Below are 21116 nucleotides of genomic sequence, written 5' to 3'. Positions count from 1 at the left end.
TCTCTCCTTATCCACCAAGGCTGTAATCCTTCATAGCAGGCCTGCAAATTCATCAGGCACAATTTGCCTGACAAAAAAGCAAAGTCATGTTAGCTGTCATCCATCTCCTCCTTATTTTCCATGCTCCTTAACATAGTTTCCAGAAGAATATGCTCCATGATCTTGTTGGGCACAGAGGTGAGACTAAACAGCCTGTAGCTCTCCATGTCTTCCATTTTTCCCTTTTAAAAACAGGCAGTTGTTTCTCCTTTTTCAGTACGTAAGCACTTCACCAGACCACCATGATTTCTCAAATATGATGCACAGAGGCTTAGCCACTGCATCTGCTAGTTTCCTCAATGCAGATGCATCTAATCTGGTTCCACAGTTCTAGACCTTATTTTCTCCTACAGCACGAAGCTTTTCATTCTCCCAGTCCTGGCTTTTGCCTTCTGTGACTTGGGTGTAGCTAGAACACTTGCCAAAAAAATTGCTGAGTGAGTATCTCAGCCTTCTCCATGTGCAGGCTAACCAGATCTCCTATTTGATTTTTCTCTTCCAAGAAAGGCCTACATTTTCTGTAGTCCTCCATCTATCACTGACATATACATAGAAGCTTTTCTTGTTGCTCTTACGTCCCTAGGCAGATTTACTACCAGTGCTTTAGCTTTCCTAACCTGATACCTGGCTGCTTGGAAAACTTCTCTGTATTCCTCCTCAGCTGCCTGTCCTTGCTGCTACCCTCTATATGGTTCCTATTTGGCTCCTATTAGGAGCTCCTTCTTTATTGACGCATGCCTCCTGGAACTTTTGCTTGATTGTCTCCTTGTTGGTATGCTGAGCTTGTGGGAGATGAATATTTACCATCCCTCTTGGGCTCTTCATCCCTCTAAGACTTTATCCCATGGTACTCTACCAAGAAGATGCCTGGAGAGGCAAAAGTCTTCCCTTTGGAAGCCCAGGGTAGTGAATTTGCTGTATATGCTCCATGCTTTAAGTATCTTCAACTCCACCATTTAAAGGTCACTGCAGCTCAGCCTGCTTTTGAGCTCCACATTTCCTGCCAGCCCCTCCTTCTGGTGAGAACAAAATCCATCATAGCACCTCCCCTCTAGCACTGAGAGAAGGAGGTTGTCACCAACACACTCCAAGAACCTCCAAGATTGCTTGTGTGCTGCTGTGCTGTCCCTCCAACAGCCATCAGGCCGGTAGAAGTCCTCTGATCGGACCAGAGCTTGTGATTATGAGGCCGTTCCTGTCTACAGAGGGCTTCATCTCCTCAGTTGTCCTGGCTGGGTGGCCTCTAGCGCCGTAAGGTCACTTGTCCCTGCCCTCCTTCTAATCTTGATCCATAAGCTCTCAGTCACCTCCTCATTCAGATGGAGCTCCATGCGCTCCTGCTAGTCATTGACACAGGGGACAATAGCACCTCATCATCTCCTCTGCCTGTCCTTCCTAGAGAGCTTGTATCCTTCCAGTCCAGCACTCTAGTCACAGGAGCAATTCCACCACATCTCTATCACGCCAGTAAGATTGCACCTCTGGAGGTGTGTGCGTATCTCTAAGTCCTCCTTTTTGATTGTCCTGTAAGTCGAGCCCCTGGTCAGTTGACTTAATGCCTGCATTGTGTGGAATTCCTTTGCGCTGTTCTTCAGCTGCTCTCCTGCTGATCTGTGATCCCTCTCCAGGCTCTGACCATCTATCATTGCAACTGGCATCAAACTGGTAGAAGAGGGATGGGTTGAGGTTCCCTTCTCCCAGAAACTTTAGTTCTGGGAGTTTAGAAGTTCTCTTCACCAGCTTGGCAAACCTATGACCAAAAATGCTCTTCTCCTCTAACAGATGGACCCTCTAAGTCCCTAGCAGACCAGGCTTCTCAAAGTAAGTCCCATAGCCTCAGCAGTCCCTTCCAGTTCCATAACCATTTATTTATGTGCTACATTCAGCTGGATCTTTCAAGCATAACTGGAAGGACTGATCACTATCTGAGCTCTGGAGTCCCTCACCACTACTCCCAGTGGTTCTGTAATCCTTCTTGATGCTCCTCCGATTGCTACTGGCTTTATCACTGGTGCCTGTGTGAAACAACGGCCATGGCTTAGCTCTTCCTTACCCGTAGAACAGTCTTCCTAAGTAATCCTTTCCTCTACTTTTTCTCACCCCTTCATACAATTTTAGGTTTCTTTTTCCCAAGGCCATGATTTATGCCTGACATACAGCCTTTTTGCTGCTACGGCTCTCCTCTGTCACCCACTTAACTTCCTTTAAATCACATTTAAACTGTAATTTTCTCCCTAATTTATAGCCAATTTTGTATGAGAACAAGACGTTCTAGGAATGTTAATGAGATATGGTGCCTTTAACATGTAGGTCTCTAGATCGAAGTCATCTGTAAGCAGCATAGGTTGCTGAAAATTCAGTGATGTTTTTAACAAACTGCAGAAGATACACTGTGAAGCCTTCACGAGACTTCAGGATATATAAATAATAACATTATATAAAAGATGTCTGTTTGGCATTGGCAGCAGAAAGGTTTGGGACATAAAGATTCCAAACTCACTAAAGGTTACTCAGGTGATAGTAAAACTACCTCAGTCCATTAACGTGCAAGAATATGTCATCTACAGAATCTGCAATAAATCTTACATTTTACACTGTGGTGTTGCATTAATCAATACATACCTTTTGATTAAAAACCATTAAATATCCTTGTGCTCTATGAAATTGCATGTGAAAGACAGCATGACAAAATGGATTATAATGTTTAATAGGTTACCCATCCTTTATACATTTATGTTTTTGTTTATTTAAGGCAATCTTATTAATCTATTTTAATAAATTTAATGTTCATTAAAGGAGCAGAGAAAAAAAGAGCACAAACAGCAATAATCATACTTCATGTAAATAGATGCAGTCTTAAACTGCATGCTGAGCTCTAATTAAACATGGTTTGGGGCTGTCACTGCATCCCTTGTATGAGAGGTTACATTTATTCTGCTGCTGAAAAAATTCAGAAAAAGTCATGAGAGTAATTAATATGCATGATGTGAAATATATGGAACCTATTGTCTGCGATCAGTGATGGAAGCAGAGCAAGTCAGACAACGAAAATTGATTACATGGTATTGTCCAATTCTTAGCACTATTTAATGCTGCATGGTAGGTGAAAACAACATTTATTCAAACACTTCAAGTCCCAAATATCATCTGAATTATGATCTAATGTATTCAAATCATGCCACGTGAAAAGGCCATCAGCAAAACAGTGCAGGTACCAATATATTTCTTACAAAAATAGCCCTACAGTTCACAAAAAAAAGAAAAAAAAAACAAGTTTATAAACTGTAAAAAAATACTTCAAAGTTCAACACAAACGTAAGAATTTGATTTTGGTAAACATGACTTCAGACTCGAATATTACTGTCAATTTTCCTATTTCACTTTTCGAAGGCTCCTAGTGAAAACGTTTCTGTATTAATCAATCTATGTTCAATTTGGTACATTACTGGAAGTCTCCCAGGAGAGCTTACAAGGCTGACAAGGCAAAGTACTCTGAATTCCACTCGACACTATCTATGCCTGTGCAACAACTGGCACATGTCAGATCTATCAGCCACTCTCACAGATTTCGCATATCCAAACGGTTCCGGCTTTTAACACATACACAAATGACTGAAGGCTGGCTGTAACAGCAGAGCAGCATATCCCCACACTGTTTAATAACCACTTAAACAGGAGCAGACGTTCAAAACTGCTTTTAGATTCATCACACGCCCTTTCCAAAGAACCTTAAAAGCACCATAATTTCAGGATGTTTTCCTGAAATTCTATGTTCATTCCTCAGTGAAATGGAATTAGAATGACCAAAAAGGTCTTGAACTGGCACCACAGTTTTTACTATTATTATTTACTTATGTATTTATTATTTATTATGTGACTACACATTCATCATATATTCTGCAATCTAAGATTTTGCTTTAGGAAAAAAAGAAAGACAAAAAAAATAGTGAAAAAAGAGATTGCTCAGAAGTAGCTTGCTCCAGAAGTATTTCAAATTTTTGCATGATCACAGTGCAAAATGCAATGAAGTTTATACTTTATTGTGAATACAAAGGAGTGTCACTTGAGACAAATCTCATTCATAACTCATTATAAAAGGACATAATGATTTATCAACTTTACTAACTCATGATGAAAGTCCAAATGTTTTCTTCTTTTTTATTGGTTAGTTTAAAATCCATATATAAAAAGGCAGAAAGTGGAAGAAAAATAAAGTAAAAAAGGTAACAGATTACTGCAAAATTTCTATCCTACCAGCAAAGCAATTCAAAGATTCCAAGTAAAATCTTTATGAAGAAATCTTAAGTGTCACATCATTCACAGAACATTTCTGTTTAGAAGTATTAGTACTTCATTGTAATTCTAGTTTAATTCCTTTTAACTTCAGTCAATTTAAACACCAAAAATGTTAGGTTTAAATTTGTAACAAAAAAGATTTAGGAGCTGAGGTTAGGAATTTCTACACCATGCAGTAACACCGCATCATTAAAGAAACTAAAGACAAAAAATGATATATTTTTCCAGTAAACCTCCTGCAAACAAATTAATGTATATGGCAACTGTTAAAAAATATTGAGGCTGAAACTCAAATGCCTCTTTTCTTGCAGGCATGAAACTGTCAGGCTTCTTATGCTGTGTAAGATGGAGTGCCAAAAATGCATTTGGTTGGCCTATCTAAATACAGGAACTGTACTGCCCGAACTGGCCAAGCTTAGGTGCCCATACACAACCTGCAGTCCGTGCCATGCACAGTACGATGCGGGCGCATGAGGGAACACCTGTGCCCTCAGAGGGTTACAGCGGAGCCGCCTAAATGCCTCCCTGTCCGTCTCGCCCCTGAACACGGGATCACACGCACATTACCAAGGTGTAGCACCTCTCAGAACTGATGTCACCAGAAAAATACAACAGCTACGCTGCTGGCATTAAAACCTGTGAGGAAAGCAGGGAAGGAAGGATGTAAGGAATATCGTTCATCACCTAATGGTGATAAAAGTAGAATAATTAGTAGCGTACAGCAAAACCTCCTAAATCTAGATGAGGATACATCTGAAAAGTACTGCAAGAGATGTAAGTACCGTGTAAATGTCAACAATTTAAAAAATCAACAAAACTTCAAAATATCATATGTTTCTGGTGTTCAGAAACAGCAACAAAATCTAATGCATGCAATCTCCTTAGCCACAATATTCTCACGTCTGTGCATGCACATTTGTCTGAGTGCACATGTACAGGCACTCAGGAGACTTCAGGACTGAAAAGAAAGAAAAGAAATCCATCTGTTTTGGAATAATCATGATGCTTTTCACTTCCTAGTGAAAAATATTTATCAATTAAAAAAAAAAAAGTGGCTCAGTTCCATATTATTTTTATGAGTCAGCTATGGTTGTAAACATTTCAATTCTACAGAGAAAGCTACACAGAAAGGACAACTTACATATACTAATTTGCCAAATATTACTTTCTAAAAAACTACATTTTATAGAAGCCATATTTTCTTTTTCTTTTAGTGCTTGCTGACAACAGAAATAGATCCAAGCTGTAATTTATTTGTATCAATTTCCTACTTTACTACTGTCCAGTAAAATCATTCAAACAGCATGACAGATAAAAGGCAATAATAAAAAGCATTTTCAGTCTTCAGAGACCTGCATTTTCAGTCTTCAGAGACCTATAATGTGCACTGAATACAAACATCAGTTAAGGAATAAAAATTAAACAACAAACACACACATACTTAACAAAGTCCTGCTGGTACCTTGTAAGACAACTCCTAAATATATTTCAGTACCCAAAAATGAAAATGTTATGTAAAATGATGTGCATTGATCCAGTAATCCTCAAAGTCCTCAGAGTGACTTTAATTTACCTGAACACATAACCGCTTTAAGAAAAATCCTTCTAGACCTTGCCAAAATCTGACTGCAGGGAATGTCATATTTTTATAGTCATAAAAGCAGAACAAAAAGATGTCAAACATAAGGCCAATGACAGCTAAAGCTATCACGTTTTATACACAAGTAACAATCAACAGCATAAAAATTACTGGTAAAAACAGTCTATGAAGTAGAAGATGAAAAGTAAGTTGATCTTGAGTTATAGTAAAATATTTTTAGTAAAATCAGTCTGTAACACTAAAGGTTAAAACCTCTATAAAATGTAGGATTAAAATAAAAACTTGCCTCCCATATACGTATATTGGGTTATATATATATATATATATATATATATATATATATATATATATATATATATAGGGTAAATACATGTTTATTTCAGTAGAAAGTTGTCCTTCATGAAGTTTATTGTCAAACAACAACTGCATATACCAAAAGAATAGGTCACTTCACCTATACCAGTGGTAGAAAATTTAATACAAACTAACTACAACAAACATTCTTTTAAAAAATCTAATATCTGGAAAAATACCAAAATGAAAACAACAATAGATTCTATATATATCAGGTTCTCTGTCCTATGAAAGAACTCAAAAACATTAATTTGAAGAGAGATTTTATTCTCACATAGCAGAAGAAATCTGGGACTTACTGTTACAATTCCAAGGAACCCTTTCCTATATTTATCATTGTTTCCCTTGTATAATTCATATGACTCTGAGATTTATTAATATTTGCTTTTATCATATGTAGAGAAAATCATCTGATTGCTCTGTACTACAATTTTTATTCCTTTACTGATAAATCCCTGTGCATTGAATTCTATAAAAGTATGTAAGGGATCAAAAACTTCAGTGAAGTAAAGGGACAGAAAGGGAACTGAAAGGTTTAACCCCTAAGTGGATTGTTTAATTTAATAAAATTCTATTTTAAAATCAAAGCAAGCCTATACTATAAACATCAGTCCATGTCAGCAAATCTAGTTGTCAAAATCATACTGATTTAAAAATGTTCTTCCAACTACCTAGAGAAAAGACACCTTCATACCCTTAGATGCAACTTCCAAAGTCTTTTGGTCTTCAGCTCATTTACCTTAACAAAAATGTACAAAAGGCACTAACAGAAAAAGATGAGAGCGCAGAAGAGCAGTAATGTAAGAAGAATAAAAGCTTTTTGAGGCAAAAGGCTGGAAACTCTAAAAGAATGTAAAATGAAAGCTAAAGAATAACAGACATAAAGCCCTGAGTATGGCACTTACCTATAAGATCACATACCAATCCAGGAAATATATTACTTCTACAGCATAATTTATGACTAAATGTCATCTAATATCTACATTTTAGTCCACAGATTTGCATCAAATGACAATTTGTTCATTATTTTCAATATCTGCAAGATTTTTTTTGAAGTCGTAGAAATACTTCACCTAAGTTTTTTATCCATCACTAATTCAATAAAGCTGTGAATAACCCAATGCAAAGAACAGAACAAGACCAGTGGAGGGAAAAAAAGACACAAAAAACCACTTGAAAACACCTCAGCTGATTCAGATAAATACTTCACTAAAATATTAGACAGTATGAAACAATTAGAATAATTTCTTGGCTTGAGTGGGTATACAGTGTTTCAGCCCCGCATTGTGGTTTCATGAAAGAGAGAAATTCCTGACATAGTGATAGTATCGCTCCTGAATCATGTAACATTTTAAACAGTGTATATGAACTGAAGCAATTATAGCAACAGATTGTGACCTTTTACAGACCTCTTACTTGTTAATATTTTTTCCTGTAATAAAATGACCAAGTTCCATAATGAGCACAAAGGAAAATACAGTCTAATTTAATAGTTTGGAGATGCTTTACTTGCTCTGTATGCAAACTGAAAAGAAAACAGTATCAAGGAGTATTATATTACTTTCATACATGCCATAAACCAAGGAAAGCAGCTGATAATTCTATCTCTTAACAACTATGATAATAATACTTATTTGAACATTATAGAGAAAAGGCAAAAATAGTGTAAAGCAGCAATTAGCATTCTTTACTTCATTTCACTCCACAGACTTGTGTTGGAACTAAAAACAAATCACTTTCGTGTGTCTACTTGTTTTAAAACCACACCTATGCCTACTTTTAAACCCACATATATCCCTACAGATTTCAGTACTGTTACACAGTGGTGAAGTGACCTAAAAATATGGTTACAGGTATGGATGAGCCTAACTTCTCTGCTGAACTCTACCTTAAATTAAGCATTTTTTATTTATCCTTTTTGCCCTTGCTTACATTTCCTCATATATGTTCTCGTATTTCCAACATACACTTTTACTATAGAGAATGACAGGACAAAGCACCACTAACCTGATCTGTGATTAAATCCATTTAATACTGTGGGAGTATGTGCATAAATAAAGTGAGCCATATACAGCACACAGCTCTTACTACCAAGGACTGCTTACATACAAGCATTGTCCTTCCACAAGGAAGCTCATTTTAAAAAAAAACCCTCATTACTCTACAAAAGACAATTTTCTTTCTAATACGTAAACTAAATTATCCTCTCTCATTTGGTGTGTCATTTTGTCAGCAGCCATGAATGTTCAGCTTTTTTGAAGTAATTTCATGGAATCTGGTTATATGACTCCCAGCACCTAAATTTATTTTTAGTTATATGTCTATAAACAACTTTTTTCTTCAAAATTATCCTAAGAATTACAGATAATTAGTGAAAGATAAGAGGGAAGAGTGAAGAGTGTTTTACAGCCATGCTTTTTTTCTGTATTATTCATATTTTATTAGCCAATGACACAAACCAGGGACAAAATTCTAGGCTGTAAACCACAGAAGATGCACGCAAGCATTTTTTTACGTATACTGATGCAGCAGTAAGGGGATCTTTGCAAAGTAAAGCTGACTGGACTAGTTTTTAGCATTCAGTGGATCTTTGCAATATCTCTGTCTGGGCAGTGTATTTGCAATGCACAAGTGTACAATGCCTTCATACCTCTGAGTTGTGTTAAAATTGCAACTATAAAACTATTGACTGTTCAAGTAAAACTACCAATGCATATTATATACACCCTCAGTCCCTTACACAGACACACAATAGATTTATACTCGATTTATATATACAGACACCCAATATCTGATTTATTCCTGTTTATTCCACTTGAGACCTAAGAGTTGGTACATACATCTGAGAGTATGAAGTACTTCTTGACTGCTATCTAAGTAATCTAACATCATCTCACTCCACTGAGGCTTACTCAATTATCAGCTATTTGACTACTAGTCATACACCAAGCCCTCTCACATACCTGTAACTTGCCATGGAGGCGTGCCTTACAACTGGTAAAATACAAGTGGAAACTTATAATTTGAATAAAGGGAAGCCACAAGACTTTTGAAGGCTAAGTTTAAGCTATACTTTCAGTTAAGAAGCATCAGAAAATTACCTTAATGCTTCAACAGGAAAAATCTGAAAGGGCATTGCTGAACATACAAATATTTGCACAGTCCTCCAAAGGAAGGCAGGAAGGCTCTGCATTTTTCAGTAAGTATTGCAGTACCTTCAAGCAAATACTGTAAAAAATTATTAGTTGAGACGGACCATCTGTCTTTCAGTCTACAAACCACTAAGAAAAATAGAAAAATCATCATCATTACAGCAAAAAATAGAAGATTATGGACCAAGTATCTAAGCTACTAGCAAACAGTAAGAAGGCAAGACATTGAGAAGACAACATGAAGTACAAGGTCTCGGTGATAGAAATTTCTGAAAACTGGTCTTTGTAAGAACAGGACTTTAAAAACACACAGATACAGAAAGCCATGTCCAAATAGCCAAAACTGTAATTCTGAAAGGAGCTTCAGACTTTGTATACATTCAGACAAGCCACAAAAGTTCAGTATTAGCTTCAAACCATTACAAAGGCAACCAAAATCACAATTAAACACCTATGACAAGTGTCATTAACTGGACTCTCAGCAAAACATAAGCTTTCAGCTGCTGTGGCTTCATTCCTAACAGTGGAACTGTTCACACTGAGCTCCCCTCAGCAGCTACTAAATTATTAAACACATGCTACTACAGGCAACACCATAAAACTAGTAACACATCTATACCTCTGACTGGAGCAATCATCTGCCCAACACTAACAGAACCAAAACTCACACATGCAAGAGCAGGGCAAAATCCTGCTTAATTGCTTTATACAGATATGTACACGCATAAATCAAAAACCACAATAGTTACCTACTCATAACACCTCAGAAACTCAGTAGGTGCACTATTAACTACATCAGTGCGAAAAGCACAGTAAGAATCTGCCTCAAAATTCTCAAACATATTAAACATGATGAAGAAATACAGCACACTAAGAAAAATATAGTGAAGACGACCATGTCTGACAAATGGTGTCTATTAATGACATTTAAGGCTTCAAAATATTAACACAGCTGTTTCAAAAAACCTAGCCCGGACTTCACTCGGACAACCTGGCACTGAAGTGAGCTTGAAAATGTAGGAACCTATACTCCTGAAATTCCTGAACTCAGAAGTATCTGCCTGAATCTCTTTTGCCAGTTTATTCTCTGAGAAGAAATTAGCAGGATCATGTCTCAATAAAACCTGACTTACTCTGACAGACATGGGATTTAAGAAACTGAATTCAGCTGAGTAACAGAAAGATTTAAATGGAAGCCTATACCTGAAGAAGAGAGAGCCAATATCCAGTTAAATCTAAATCTGCTACCACTGCACCTAGAGACAAAAACCACCAAAATAGCACCAGAGAAATCCATTTCTTTGTTGCTACACTCATGCAGTTCTCTAGACACAAGGAGACAAGAGAAGCTGTCAAGCAGGTCTCCTTCTCTTCTTTTCATGTGGAAAACTTCCTGCTGTGAAAAATGGGAAGTGGTTGAAAAAGCAAAGATTTCACAGAGAACAAAAAGACATTGTTGTATCCTATCCAAGACATAAAAGACAGCACAGAACTTTTTAAAAGACAGATAGCCTAGACTTGCTCAAATACCTCAACAAAGGCAGCATGTGGACAGACTCATGTGGAGTCATGAGTACACCAATGCCTGTACTCAAAGACTGCTTTCTAGATACTGATACATAGTCAAGGAAATCAGAGATCAATCCAAATGGATGCACCCGTAATTCATAGCAGAAGTAAGAAACCATAAATTAAGTCTTTGAGATTGCACTGACAATTGGTTGCAGAGGGGATTTTTACAACCTAACAAATAAAAGTATCCAATACTCATGATTTCAGTGATATTCTAAAAAAAAAAAAAAAAAAGACCAGTTTAGAGAGTCACTCTCATAATTTTGAAAGCTCACAACCTCAGATATGTTCTCACAAGATGAAGCAAGAACTGCTATGGAGAGTTGCACTTAAAGAACAACTAAAAGACTCATCTCAGAGAGAGTCAAGTACAGTATGAAGTAGACATTAGTATTTGTTTAGAAAGACAAATTTCTCTTTCCTAATCTTTATACAACTGTAGAATTGAAAAATCAAGATGGAGAGCTACTTGGAGAAAGAGATGGGGAAGGGACACACCCAGGCACAGCTGTGAAATTGACACTGATTATATGGCAGTTTTGCTTTGGCGCGAAAATTCTGAGGTTGCAAAATTTCACTCCTTCAGGTTCATCCCATTCCCAAGTTCTTAGTTTTCAAGTTTTCAAGTTTTCAAGTGTTCTGTTGTATTAAATATGAAATAGAGCTTAAGACCATTATCTGAGCAACAGATAAAAGCTGAAGAAACCTCTGCCTAATTTTCTGATTGGCATCTGCAACATGAAGTTAATCCAGGAAAGAAAAAATTTCACACCAAAATAGCAAGCTTTTCACCCCCTAAAAAAAATGACAACCAAAAAAAGGCTGAAAAAGCAGTCTGTCTGTTTGTTAAGAGTATACCTCTGTTAAGCACTGGTTAACATATAAACATTTCTAGCAACTCGATTCTATCATCATGGTAGAAAAATCTTACCATACTTTTCTTCTATGCATGACAATCTATTATCATTTTCTTATTAATCTCTGTCTCTCTTATCTGGACTACTGCAGAGATTAGCAACGATGAAAAAAGAGTTTTAAGGCCTCTGCAGCTTCCACAGTTTATATACTCCGCAGTAAAAAGTACAAAGACTGATTGAGATTATAAATTCAAATTGCTTGAAGACATAGAAATCCACATCTCTAAGAAGTCTAGTAGTTATTTTCATGCTTTCTAATACCTTTGGAATAAGATTACCCTTGTGCACTAGATTAATAAAGCAATCCTACGAACAAATCAGCAAGGCATACAGTCCTAGTAAGTGTCCTTTTAGGGATTACATTGTCCAGAAGGACATATATCTATTCCATCAGATACAATCAAACAGATGAAGAATAAACATTTCCTTTTTATATAAACACAGTATTTAATTCAGCCCCACACTGTCCAAAACTAAGCTAACCAAAATACTATTGCTCAAGACCTAATATTCTGTTTTTTTTCCAGTCACTGTAATCATACAAAATTAAACCCAAAGAATGCTAGGATTCTTATGGAGGTGTGATTGTTCCTGCAGGCATTTTCTACCACCTGTTAGCATTACAATGTACAACACTCTCTTGATAGTCTGCTTCCCTTGATGAAATTTTCATCTCGTCAGTATACTGATACTTCATGCAACCATTTAAGACACATTTTGAAAATGTAAAATGGGAAACAAGTGTAAATTCTACATATGGAACTGAATGGCAACAACCACTTACACTGATTATACACTTTTCTTTAACAAAACAAAGTTGTATTAAATTATCATTATTATCAACTAAGACAAACAATTCTTCAAGTTGATATTACAATTTTTCTATCACATGCCACATACAGTAGAAAAATTCAAGGCTTTTCAGGTCAATAAAAAATAATATCCCAAAACCACCCAAATTATCAAGAAAAGTAAGAAGATCAGCTTCACTGTTTGGAAAATTCTGTTAATCAAGATTCATTGATGCACTTAATGGTAATGAGCAAAAGTCCATTCTTTGTGAAATAGGTCAAAATGTAAAGAAAAACTCTAATAACAGAATCCATCTTATATTGATAGTAACATTAATTGGTAAATAGTGAATATTTATTACTTAAGCAAAGAGAGTTTTCCAAATAAAGTTGATGGCATGCTGCCAATATATAGAACACATAGGCATTTGGCAAAAGGCCATTTCCTTGATGCAAAATTGTTCTCCGGATAAGTATTTCTCTTTACCAAAATGCTTCTTACTCTCTAATTTATGAGATACTATAAATCAACTTATCAGATGTTTTATTAAGCTTTCTTGTCTGGATTTGAATTTAACCACGGCTAGGATTACCCAAGGTAAAAGCCTTACCACTTATGCAAAGGCACAAAAGCACTATGGATCTGATCCAAATAATGCTGCTGTCAAATGAAATCTTTCTCACTGATCACTGAAGGCTTTCAGCCTACTAGGACAATTCTTCTAAGGCTCGACAGAAAAGTCCACCTATACCATTAAGGTACCAATTAATAAAAACAATTCAAAAACAGTTTGTAAGCTTAACAATAAAGCAGTCTGGGATTTTTGTGCACCTTTCTCAACCAAATTTTTTTTAAATTAATCACATCATCGTGGTATCAGAAGCAAACTTCAACATCTCAGGGAAAGCAGACAGTCCAAAAATAAAGTCTGAAAGTCTGACCTCAACAAATGCTTCTGAAAACACAGCTAAGAGTATGTAAACTATCCATCTTTATTTGTGATGCCTGAATTAAGGTAACATTTTATGTTATCGAAGTAAATTCTTTCTACCTGATGAACATCTACCCTCTCATCACTGATGGACATCTACTCTGCTTTGGTTGTGCTTGCTGAAGACCACTATTTCTTCCATGGGGAAAAAAAAATCCTATTTTTAGGTCAAAAATGAAAATATGTTCTGAAACATAGTTGAAACAATTGAAACGAAAAGTCAAAAGTATCAATTTCAAACCTCTTAACACAGGTTAAAATAATATAAAAGATTTCTAAATGAAATCACATCTTCCCATTTCCTTTTTTGTAGCTAGTTCTGTGTGTTGCTGTGAAACAAAAGGGCACACTCATGACCAAATTTATCCTTGCTATACACAAATCTACTTATTCTTTCTCACTAGTATGAATAGATAATGCAGCAACAGAAGCTCATCACTGAACATTCCTAGTTGTTTTGGGCTTTTTTTTCTCCCTAAAGAAATGCTTGGGGAAGAGACATAAGGCTGTAAATTCCTATCCTCCATCAGTAGCACTGACCTCAGAGAAAACCCCACAACTGGCTACAGGCATTCCACATCCATCATTGCTCCTGAAACCTAATCTTTCAGGGAAGGACAGCTGCACTGGGCAGTAGTTAAGCAGCTTTCTAAGATACACTACCATCCTAAACAAACGAAAAAATAAATAAATAAAACTTCCTGTCCTACTTTCTGATCAGTGTTTTACAAATCTTTCATTGCACGTTCTTTACATCAAATTAATGACTTTCCAAAAACTGAGCTGTTTGCTTATTTTAGAAAAAATAGAAAATAGTCAAAAAAATAGAAAAAAATACTCAAATTCTGGAAGTGTTAATACACAGTACACATGTAAACAGGATTTTAACAAAAAGTAGCATAAGAGGTAAAGCAATTATTTACCTGACAGTCACATTACTGAAACCTAGGCAGAAAATACTTGGTCCTACAACCAACCTTTTAAGAAAAGACCTCCCTGCCTCCAATAAATTCCATAGTGGAAAAAAGCCCTTTCCTAAATTAAAAAGAAAATAAAATTAAACTAATCATTAACAGAAGTTTAGTAATACAGATGAACAAGACAAATTAATCATGTCTCCGTGTTAGAAACAGTGGCATGTGTCTGCTTCACAAACCCATTCTCTGTGGCATAAAGAAGATGAAAAAATGGGATGGAGTACAGAATTCTGTATGTATTTTTGTGAACTTTAATAAGATCAGTTTTATCTTTGTTCTTATAGGAAAAGGGGAAAGGAGTGGGGAGGAATAGGAAGGCAAGGAGGAAGAGGGAGAAGGAGAGGGAGAGGAAGAGGGAGAGGGAGAGGGAGAGGGAGAGGGAGAGGGAGAGGGAGAGGGAGAGGGAGAGGGAGAGGGAGAGGGAGAGGGAGAGGGAGAGGGAACAAAAAAATGAAATAGTAGAAATAGCACTCTATTCCTTATACACAAAATTCAGCTTTTTTGGCATAGTTTTATAAAAATAAAATGGCCTACAGATAGTTCCAAAGGCAATTAACATTTTTTTTATTTAATCAACGTTGTAAAGCAAGCGGAATTACTGTGTTCAAACTCAGCAAAGAGTGATTTTCTGAAGATCAGAAAGACTAAGACATTGCTAACAGAATGTATTTGAATTTCTTCTTGCTGAGTCAAAGCAAGTATCAAAAAACCTAGATTTCTAGGTAAAACCAAGAATAAGCCAAGGTAAGACACTGAGATCAAAATGGATTGGGAAAATTTGTTAGACAAATGTATATTTATTTGCAAATTCATACCAAAGTCACATTTGTTTTGGTCAGACTGGTACTGACTATATTCTTCTTAGGCATCACCCAATTCCACAACCTAAAACGCCAGATTTTATACACTACTTACTGAACTCTGACTTACAGATACGCAATTTCCAGAACACTAAAGACTGTAAAAGAAAGAGCAATAAAATTGCTGGCATAACTCAATATACCACATTTGATATACTGCTTGGGAAAAAGGTGTGCATTATCTGACCACAACAATATGTGAGCAGTTTGGCTGGCACTAACCAGGACATCCATTTTGATTGTCTGCAAATAATAAATTAATTTGTATACTCAAGGAGTGACTTCACTAACTGGAAGATTACTGAAAAATTAAAATAACTGCAATGTGCTTAAATATGAAGAAGCTCAAGACATGACAGTATGCTATTAGGGCATGTCCTCTCGTACAATAAATCAAAATGCCTGAAATTCCACCTTTTTCTGTTGAATGAGGAGGACATTTTCTTCCCATTCTTTGTATTCAAAGGAACACACAGAACCCCCACCAGAAATCAGATATCAAGTATAAACAGAGAAGCTGATTTTAGAGAAAAAAAAGCTCTGTATCTTTTGAAACTCTACTGCAAGATAATCACATAGTCTTTTTTGTTTTTCTCTTTCTGTAACTGTGCTATTAAGTTACAGCATGTAAGCAGAAGACACCTAAAGAGGTAAATTTAGGGAATATCTTAGGGAAGTTCAGACTGTGTATACCTGCTGATGTAGCTGAAAAAGAAGGTCATAGTATTCTGTTTGACTTGTCGCTTTTACGAATGAATTGAAAGAACCTGAATAATTACTAAGCTCTTAAAAGCACTGCATATTTTATTCAATTTAACCTAATTTTTTGCATAGAAACAATTTTTATTATTCTGCATTTCTCTTATTGGCATTTTAGCTATCCACTTCTTATAGGAAGACACAAACATGCTATGTTTAAGATAAGTACTATCAATAAACTATTGAAAGTCGTCTGAGCTTATGAAATATAAGGTGAAATTGTGCAGTAGTAAATACGGCTCTATTAATGCCCAGTCTCTTAAAAAAAACAAGTGAAATGAAGCTTGTTGGAAAGGAATTTATATGCAAAGCACTCTCATGTAACCTTTTTCTAAATCATCAGATTTCTCCAGCTGTACTGCAACCTTCACCGTAGCAGATCACCAGGAGAAGTAAGCTTCCTCTCTGCTCCTACTTGGTAAATTCCTGATAGTATTCAAATAAGCATTTTTAAACACATATTCTCGCTTTAGGCTGCCAATTTGCCAGCATACATTCATTAACTAGCTTTATTTAGGGCCTTTTCCAAAGAATACAAGGATTAAGCAAATAAAATACACTCACATAGTATGTAAAATTGAGAGTTTTCATAAAAATATACTATGTTGACTATGTTATGACAACTGTTATCAAAAAGAACTACAGTGAAAGCAAGCTCCTGTTACTATAGACGGCATTATGTGACTGACACCGAACTTAAACCAGCAAATATCCATACCTTTCTCTCAAATCTTGTTAGAGAACAAAAGTTTAAAAATCACCACAGTCATATACAAAAATGAAATACAATGATTCATAGATCCATACCGTATTAGTCGTTTTGATATCCGAAGCACAAATGAAGTGCCTATCCCCCGCATTTCAGAGCCACCGCCTTGGTTTACTGATAAGCAGCAAGACTTACACTTTTGAGCCAATGCTTATCATTTGAGAAAACCTTTAAAGTAGATTTCATTACATTTCATCAAAACTTTACCTAAGGCGCGCACACACATTTCAGAAAATTAAGCTCAGTCAATATTTGCACAACTGTTGTCAGCAAGATGAGAAAAAACCCTCTTGCTGTAAGTGGCCCAACACCGAACGATATATAAGACTCTGATGTTTTAAAAGACAGCTTATTAAAAAATTAACATACCATAGGGAAACTGCTTTTTGATTTTATGACCTTACTGTGATTCAGCCTGAAAATCCTTCCAAATGAGAATTCTCAAAGAGCTTAGTAATGGAAGTTCATTTCGAAGGAAATCCAATATGCAAATATTTCAGATGTGCTCTTTTACAAATTATCTGCCTTGTTTCAAAAACTGAAAACCAACAATGGAACAGTGGAAGTATACTTGACCTTACGGCTTAATGTCTATTAAGAATGCTACGGCTGGTGGATTTTAAATTTCTGAAACCGACACTCAAGAATGTATCACACATCTTCAGCCCATGTCCCATAAATGCTGACTACACTCCAGCCAAAGCTTTGGAGCTGACACACTCTCAAACTTACATAACACTTACAAAGCTAGTTTAAATACACCATCAATCTATGTCGGTTCCTACCTTGTAGAAATCCTGTTTAGTTTATCTTTTAACCCTACACTTGCATGGAACAGTACCATTACTAATCTACACATAGGCAACAAATCTGATTTTCCCAGCTTACAGAAAATATGAAATGCAGAAGACACACAAATCCAACTTCGCCCAAAATTTGCACCTCCTGAGTCATGTTCATCCCCATCTCCCACAGTAATCAAGAAAGCAGAGACGTTGGATACAATACAGGACTGGGGAAACAGATGAAGTAGGGTAAAATACAAAAAATAAATAATATGCAATTTGTACCCACCTCCTAAAAAACTGCAATCTCATTTACTAGAAAGGAATGAATTACTGGCATCTTTGCTTTGACATTATGCACCTGTGTAAAAAACGCCTGGTGAAAGTGAGCATATGCCATGCACTGGTGTCTGCTCTACGAGAGCAGTTTATACAGGCCCCTAGTGGCTCAGTACACACAGCAGCAGATGAAGGGGAATTCCTACTCTTCAGCTCGTGTAGTTTTGGTCCCCGCATTCCTCAAACGCAGAAGCAAAAGGCAATGTTAAAAATGAAAGGTGAATCGCTGACCAGACTTAAATCTCCAGACACTTGGATCTTTACCACATCCCCAAGTAGATTCTTGCACATCCTCTCCTAAGATTAGGCACTGATTTCCTAACACCCATTGAGTTTGCTGACTGCTGGTGGTTTGGGTTACATAACCATCACAGCACAATGCTTATATGCCTTATTCTTTAGCGCTTGTTTTAAAAGTAGTATGACTGCTGGGTCTAAAAGCAGGTCCTAAGACAAATTCCTGAAATCTAGAAATAGCGAGGTACCATTTTCCTTACCATGCCTTACCACTCCTAACAGCTTGCCACAGCACACACAAACCATAATGAATTTCTTAGTATCTTCTTAAGAGTAGAAGACTTCTACTAAGACAAAGCTTTTACTGATTTAAGTGGATACAGAAAAGCTATACATCATTTTTGCGTTGAAAGATATCTAAATATACCTCACCATATTAAGACAAGTGACAAAACTAAAATTGGAAAGCTACTCATGTAAAAAGTATCTCATTAAATCCATTCTTTCTGTGTAACACTTGGTACCTTAAAAATCCCTTGCCAGTATATTTACAGCTTTTAGCAATTTTGACTGAGCGAAATTTGACAGCTGAATTTATTAAACTGACCAGTTTGTCAATTTCACACATTAAAAAAGCAGTAATAGCTCATCTCATGAGAGGCAATTTAAAGAAGCAATCAAAAAATTGCCATCTAAAGTAAGATGCAAGTATTTAGGACAGGGGAGAATCTTTTTTTTTTTTTTCTTCAGAGTTGCTCCATTCATAACAAGAATTGTAGGATTCGTTGCTCCCAGCCCAGGAGAAATTGATGTCATTTACTATACACTTTTACAGCAAGAAAAGAAAGTATTGACTGTTACAACATTTCCAACCACTAGCAGATACCAGAAGAAGGAAAAATATGATACATACATTTTTCCGTCTCTGTATCGAAATCCCCAATAACGTCCCAACATTACAGAGAAGTTGCTCGTGCTTGAACAAAAGGTATGTTGGAAGCGATCTCTGAAAGGCTGAGAAGACAATCATAGCTTCCCACATTAATCCTAAGTTTAAGAGAATACAAGTGTCATCACACAAATACTCTGCAAATAGGAAACTCGAAAGTAAATCAGCACCTACAGACTTATCCCCAATGTAATGCCATCTCAGGTGACCAGTGAAGGAACACATAAAACCCTAACAATTCTTTGTACATAAATTAACCCTTCTACGTGTGTCAGAACTGGGAGTATGGACATCGCAATCACGGCAGAGAAGCTGCCATCCTTACACGAGGAAGTAATTGTACAGAGGCCAAGCAAAAGAATAAAATACGCATGACAGCAGTTCTGGAGGAGTAACAAGGAGAAGCAGGCATTCAAAAGCCATACATGCAAAGCTGAGTGGTAATCACTTAAAACTGAAAGAACACCGTTCTGTCCAGAACTGAGGGCACATATAATACGCGAAACAGGGGATTCCGTGCAAGAAAACAACTGTTTAAGAAAACAACAGTCTGGGAGAGCCCGGCTGCAGCAGTAAGGAGTGCCTCCTTGCATGGGCAGACGGCGCAGAGGGTGCTGCTAAGTTTGCTGAACAAATTCAAGAACCCCTTTGCGAACGCTCGGAAAACTGAGTTTCCAGCCCGATGCGCTTCCTTTCAAGTGGCTTCGCGAGAGTAAACAAAGAAATTAAAAGCCTAACCTGTGAAAATCTTCGCATCTCCGTGCCTCCCCGCTCCGCCGAGAGACAGCAGGCGGAGGAGAACGAGGAGAAGGAGGAGGAGAAGGAGGAGGGAGCCGTGCTCGGACGGGCGCCCGGGGTCCCTACTGGCCGCTCACCCCCAAGTCCCTTCTCCAGCGGCAGATGCCTGGTCTCTCACCCTGCTACCTTCCCCCATCTCCGAACCCGTTAGAATAAACAAAATAATTAATATTAATAATTCGTTCGCCAAAGCAAACAGACAGTGTATAATTACCGTACTCCCTTCTCCCCGCCCGCGCACAGCGGCACTCAGTGGAAACGTCGACTCCGATCCATCAATCGCCCTCTCCCTGCCCCATCCCCCGTCCCCGTACCGCAGCTCCCCTCGCTCCCCGAACAGGCCTCGCCGCCAGGCTGAGAGTCGGCGGGGAGCGGGCTGGAAGCTGCCGGGGAGAAGCCCTGGGGCACCCACGGGAGAGTTGTGCGTGAGGGACATGTGTGCGCGCTGCGCGCACACACACACATACACACACACGCACACTTCTGGGCTCACACACACAAGCGCGCCTAAAGAGGCGGCAAAGAGGGAGCGGCGGCGGAGGAAAAATGGGTCAGGAGCGGGGCAGTTACCTGGTCATGCTGGCTCCCCCGGTCCCAGCAGCAGCCTTCGCCGCTGCCCGCCCGCCTGCCGCTGCTTCCCGCCGCCGCCGCCGCCGCCACCTCCTCCCGCTGCTCCCGGTCGGCTCCGGGGCGGCCAATTTAATCCGAGCCCCGCTGCAGCAGCAGCAGCAGCTACGAGCGAAGCCCCGCCGCTGCTGCCTGACGCTCGTGCGTGTCTCTCACAGTGCGGCGCCGGGGAGCAGGAGAGAGTCAACGAGAGTCCGAAAATCCAGCATCCAGAAGAGCCAGGTCCCCGCCTGCCTCCTCCTGCCAGCGCCGCCTCTCCTCCGCGCTGCTCTGCTCCGCTCTGCTCTTCTCTTCTCCTTCCTG

At 37.9% G+C, this 21116-nt stretch overlaps 1 protein-coding gene across 1 annotated transcript in view; it reads right to left on the bottom strand.

Annotated features, from left to right (window-relative positions):
- Window positions 1-20797, bottom strand: part of PTPRD (protein tyrosine phosphatase receptor type D) — a 358636-nt gene extending 337839 nt beyond the window's left edge. Inside the window, exon 1 of the mRNA XM_059491826.1 lies at window positions 20757-20797. The gene's annotated coding sequence lies outside the window, so the exon portion shown is untranslated. The remainder of the gene's footprint in view (window positions 1-20756) is intronic.
- Between the last annotated feature and the right edge of the window lie 319 nt (window positions 20798-21116).

This window comes from Ammospiza nelsoni, chromosome Z (genome assembly GCF_027579445.1).
Source record: "Ammospiza nelsoni isolate bAmmNel1 chromosome Z, bAmmNel1.pri, whole genome shotgun sequence".
Taxonomy (NCBI): domain Eukaryota; kingdom Metazoa; phylum Chordata; class Aves; order Passeriformes; family Passerellidae; genus Ammospiza; species Ammospiza nelsoni.
The sequence above is the reverse complement of the archived record's forward strand: the minus strand, read 5'-3'. Positions and strand labels throughout refer to the sequence as shown.